The sequence below is a fragment of the Vulpes vulpes genome, chromosome 6 (assembly GCF_048418805.1).
Source record: "Vulpes vulpes isolate BD-2025 chromosome 6, VulVul3, whole genome shotgun sequence".
In the NCBI taxonomy this organism is placed as follows: domain Eukaryota; kingdom Metazoa; phylum Chordata; class Mammalia; order Carnivora; family Canidae; genus Vulpes; species Vulpes vulpes.
In genome coordinates this window covers 86,400,605-86,406,022 of record NC_132785.1, presented here as the reverse complement: position 1 = coordinate 86,406,022, position 5,418 = coordinate 86,400,605, and the positions used below count along the sequence as shown (strand labels likewise).

Below are 5,418 nucleotides of genomic sequence, written 5' to 3'. Positions count from 1 at the left end.
CATGGATATGAGAAAATAAGTTCTGTGGCAGACTGAAATTTCTCTTGCCCCTCCAGTTCTGTCTGAATAAATGATTTTTTAAAGGATGCTTTAAACACGAAAGCATCCTGCATGTGAAGACATAAAAGTAATGTTAAAATAGATACAAGAACACATGAAAGTGAAAATTAAATACAAAATAGCTCAGATAAGTTTGAGGAGGGTGTCTAAAAAGAAAAGAGGATATCAGACTGTTTTCACAGGAGACAAAGATCAGCAAATTAGAGAACTGGTAAAAGTTAGGGAAACAGCAACTTCCTTACAACATCACAACACAGCGAGTGATACATGTTTCCTAGAAAATTGTGAGCAGATCAAACCTATAATCATAGTCTGGTCTGTTACATAAGATAGACATCTACTCAGAGTTACACAGAAATCAAAGTGCATTTTTTTCCCCACATAAACTGTTCATTTATTAGCATTGGTTATACATATACATATACATATACATATACATTACAGTATCCAGTAAACACGCAAAGATGCATGGACTTGGCAGAACAAGGCAAGGCTCAGATGGGCGAGTGGGGGCTCCTATTTCTTCCTCTGCTCGTTGTGGTCCCACTGGGCTGAGAAGCCATGCATCAGGCTGACCTTCATGTACAGCATCCTCTTGGTCTGCTTGACCACCCACTCCTCTTCCATGGTGTGGGTGATAGGGCCATACACATAGTGCTTCCCCTGATCAGAATGAGAGCGGGAAACCCAGGAAGAACATGGCTGCACCCACAACCATCTTCCACTCCTCCCTGCTCCTGTTCATTTCAGAAAAGCACTAGTTGAAATTAATGTGGTACAGTTCAACTTTTTCATTAACCAAGAGGCTGCTCCAGGGAGCCTCTCCTCCTCCTCCAAAGCCTTCTGGCAGAGAAGTTCTTGATGTGGGCCACACCAGGCAGGGGATAGCCAGTGGACATATCTCAGGGAGAAGGCATAGTCTTTGCTTTTCAGGACATTCCATGTGCTCTTACACATTGAGTGGAAACTGCTCAGTTGCCAATTAGGTGAATCACTCTGGTAGCCAGCATTTTGCCACTGCTGCCCATTGCTCCAAAGTGTAATTTTTGATCCAAATATAAAAGAATTAAAATTGTACTCAAACTTAAAACAGGAATTTCAGATTGACAGTTCTGGGTAAAGTCTATGTTGAAGAAGAAAATGGTACATCGGAAGGTACACTTTCAAATATGTTAGCAATATGGTCATTTAGAAGGCAAAAATCTTTTTATTCTTAACTATCCATGATTATCTGCAAAAATAAAAATATGAAATTGCATATAGTGAATTTCCATTATATTCAAATTATGTTTTTGGATGAATAATCAAGAATTCTTACACTGCTTGCAAATCATGTTATTTTTAAAGTATACAATATTCAATGTTCCCATGAGCATGGCATTATAAATATTTCACAAGCAAACAGAAGTAAGATGATGTGGTACAATTTCAGAAAGGGTTACAAGAAAGTAGACTCTATATCCTGGCGTACTTGTGGGCCTATTTACTGCAGTAAGCAGGACAGAACTTCTCCTGGAAACAATCCTGTAAAGTCTTATCTTTCAAGAGTTGGTAACTTAACTGACTGAACCACCCAGGCACCCCTGTTTTTAGAATCTTTATCCTGGACAGTTTCGTCCTGATATTAGTGCTAATACACTTCCAGGGAGCTTCAAGGCCCTGTCTCTAAATTTTCAGATTTCAAATATAATATCAGAGATTTATTGTTCATGATCGGTTTTAAACTTCATAATTAAACTCTTGATTTCATCTCACTAAAATTAGAAACAGGCAATAATATCAGTGTGAAGCAGAAGCTAGACAGGAGCAGTGGAAGGAACGCCTGGAGGAAGAGTCCCAATCGTTGAGGGAGAATGATAGAGACATTTGCTAGAAGCAAGGATGGTGTTAAATAAGCCCAGGGACACAATATCCTGACCTGTGGCTTCCAAGACCCTGAGGCTGATGGATCAAGAGCCAGAGGTTGAGAACATGCACTGTCTTCTTCCTCCTCTGCCGCAGGGAAACCCCCAGACTCATAATTCATTTGCATTGCGGATATATCTCCCACCAAAAGAAAAGGCTGCCATGATGGTTGGGTAGCAAATCTTTTAAGGTCAAAAACTCCTCCTCCCAACCTGTGGGGGGAGTTCCCCAAATGATTAGAAGCGGTTTCTATTAGAGACCACCCTACTATACATCTTGGCTCCTCCCAGGCCAGAGAAACACAAAATACACAATCCCAAAAGAAACTAGGGCCAGTTCCGCCTCATGAAACCTGCTGTTCTCCCACCTCAAGAGTGTGTTTTCACTTTAATAAACTGTTTTAGGCTTGCTTCTTCCCTCTGGATGTCTTTATTCAAGCCTGGATTCCCACCTAAATTTTCTTGCAGAAAATCCAAGGACCAAGACCTCCATTCACACAATACAGACTCTACCACTGGTAACATTAGTACCTTTCTAATTTAACAGCAACTTAAAAATTCTTTTTAAGAAAAGCAATGACAAAAAAAAAAGGAGTTAAATTTTGTACCTATTAGAAAAGAGTATCCCAATCTTCAGTAGTTTATCTTGTTTGTCTACTTAAAAAGAGGGAGAAAGAGGCAAAGAGCAGCAATAGCTCCTGAAAGCCTATTAGGAGAGACTTGGCTGTTTATAAAAGTAGCATATTATAAGATACTTCAAGACTTTCTCACATAGCAGCAATGGCCAGAAATGATTGTGAAGGCCGTGAACTCTGCCATCAAGCAGTCCCGAGTTCAAGTCAATAGACACACCAAGAGTTGATCATACATTCTTTGAAAATCATAAAATATACTAGGTTTCATATGACAAATAAAATAATTGAACAAATCATACACGATACCTTAGTTGCTAATTTTTACAGATGCTGATATTTTACCTAAAGGTTGGTGTGACTTAAATGCTTATCTTGGAAATATGGGTCAGGCATTTCCAAAGAGACATCTCATAAGAATGATAGTACTTGTGGTAATAAAACTCAATTTTACTTTTGATTTTAAAATAATTTAATAGACTAATAATTTCAGTATTAATCAAGTAGCATATAGAGAATCTGGCATAGGATAGATCATCTAGACAAGTTCATTAACCATGACGTTTAAACTAGGAGGGGAGATGTTCTATATAGGAGATACAATGACTATTTATTCCAATTAGCTCAGGGTATAGGCTTGGTGTCTCCTAAACCTTATTACTCCTCTTTCATGGCATTAGGAATTTAACTGGCTACATGAATTTCCAAAATAAAACTTTCATTTCCCAAACTCTTTGCAGCTACTATTGTCTTCGAAGTATTAGTTAGTACGTTCAGGGAACTTTCTATCCCGGGATAGAGGATAGTTCTAATCCACTACAATGCAATTTGAAATCAGTCTACTTAAGTTTGAATGGTTGGCACATACTTAGTGCTTTGTAAATTTAAATATTATACTATAAAGACACGGCTATTAACTTTTGATATTTTAAAAAGTTACTTAAATAGTGAAGCCTCCAAGAGAGTTATAACACTAATGTCCTCACAGATATGTGTAAAAAAGAGATCAGTTTGTTCAGGCAGGAAAAACCTTCTCTACTTCTATTTTGCTGCCACCCCCTCTAGGCTCTGCCAGAAATCTTTAGGGTAGAATGATAATAAAAGACTACAAGTTTGCAAAATGGCATTCTTCAGTGTTTTCAACCCCAGCCATTTTAGTTAGAATGTCTATGTTAAAAACAAAAACAAAATCAACAACACAAAAACTAAATAAAAAAAAAAAAGAAAAAAAAAAAAAAACAACAACAACACTAGCAACCAGCCTCATCCAGACTTTTAAATCATCCATAGCCTAATCTTAAAAACCCTGTACTTGGGAAAAGTGAAGAATTTTTCTATTCCCTACCCTGAAGTATTTAAATTTAGCTCTAGAAATTTTAACATTTGGTTTGCCCAGCCAAAGCTCAAGTATAAACACATAAAAAATTGTCTGTCTAGTACTCGTAGGATGTTTATCAGTACTCCTGGTCTCTGCCTAGTAGATACCAGGTGCTCCACCCTACCCCAGTTTCCTGGTGATACTCAGAAATGGCTCTAGATTTTGCCAAATGTTTTCTGGCAGGTAGTGGGAAGGGGCGCAAAATCTCTCTCAGATAAAGAACACCACTCCAACAAAATGATACACAATCCTCAAATCTCACTCTCCAGAACATTTAAAATATGCTAGAAGTGTTCTGAATTTTTTCAAGAGCTATAGTAATTTTGGAAAGAAAAGTAAGCAAAGACTTACTAGAGAATATTTTCTCTTTTTCATCAGATGGGTATCCCTTATCCCAAGATAATAATTCTAGATCTGTTTAATTGAATGGAATGATAGAGGAGGGAGACAAAAGAAGGCAATTCCAGGAAAAAGTCAATATCTCCAAAATATTATTCTGTGAGCACATATCAGTTGTCCTTAGAGGTTCAGTCCTCTGATTTGGTGGGAAAAAATAAAGAACATTTCAATTATTTTTGGAAGTGAGTAAGGAAGTCAAAATGATTTTTCTCATTGCCGTGCTTCTCAAATAGCACATGAACCGTATTACCTCAGGATATTACTATGCATTAGTTCATGTCTATGTCTATGATCGTGGGTTGACAAAATCTGTCTCTTCTCTCTGTACTTCTTCCATTTTAGTGACTTCATTCCCAAGGCTCAGCTTCTCAGTGGGATTCCTCTACCATTCTTATTGATTCTATTCCTCTAGCTATGAATGCAGTGGAATGGCCTGATTTTATAACACCTTTTGTCTCAAATCTGACATCATTAATGCAGGTAGGTCGTTGTATATACAAGACTGCACTCTATAACGTCTTTTATTGACTGGAGGAGTTATTTTGTCTTACCTTCTCTTTTCCAACTAGTGAAGCATTCCCTTAGCTTAATTATTTGTCTAATGGAACTATCACCTTCCTCTCACTTTTCATAGTCTTTAAATACAAATTTTGTTCCTCATTTTGTTTTTATTTTCTATTTACTTATTTTTGTTCCTGTAAGAATCATTTAAAGTCATCCCAAAATTTTAATTGGTGTGTCCTATGGAGGATGGCTCTGCTTTAGTATTAGTAAACTTGATTTCTAGCACCTCTTTTCCACCCAAATCATTGTTTTGCTTAAATTTCCTTTTATGAATCCATAGGATAATTTTGCTCAGAAGATATTTGCTCAATCTATATTCATTCTGTTGGGAAACTCTGATGGGTCTACCTTCAAAATATATCCACAAGTCTACAACTCCAGTTGATTCTCTGATATTGTACAAGTGGTATGTTAGTGTCTAGAAATAGTAGGTGCTTGATAATATTTGTTTAATGAATGAGTATATGGGTGAAAATAAATA

At 37.0% G+C, this 5,418-nt stretch overlaps 1 pseudogene; it reads right to left on the bottom strand.

Moving 5' to 3' along the window:
• Positions 1-576: 576 nt before the first annotated feature.
• Positions 577-1,070, bottom strand: LOC112921313 (cytochrome c oxidase subunit 4 isoform 1, mitochondrial pseudogene; annotated as a pseudogene).
• Positions 1,071-5,418: the final 4,348 nt, after the last annotated feature.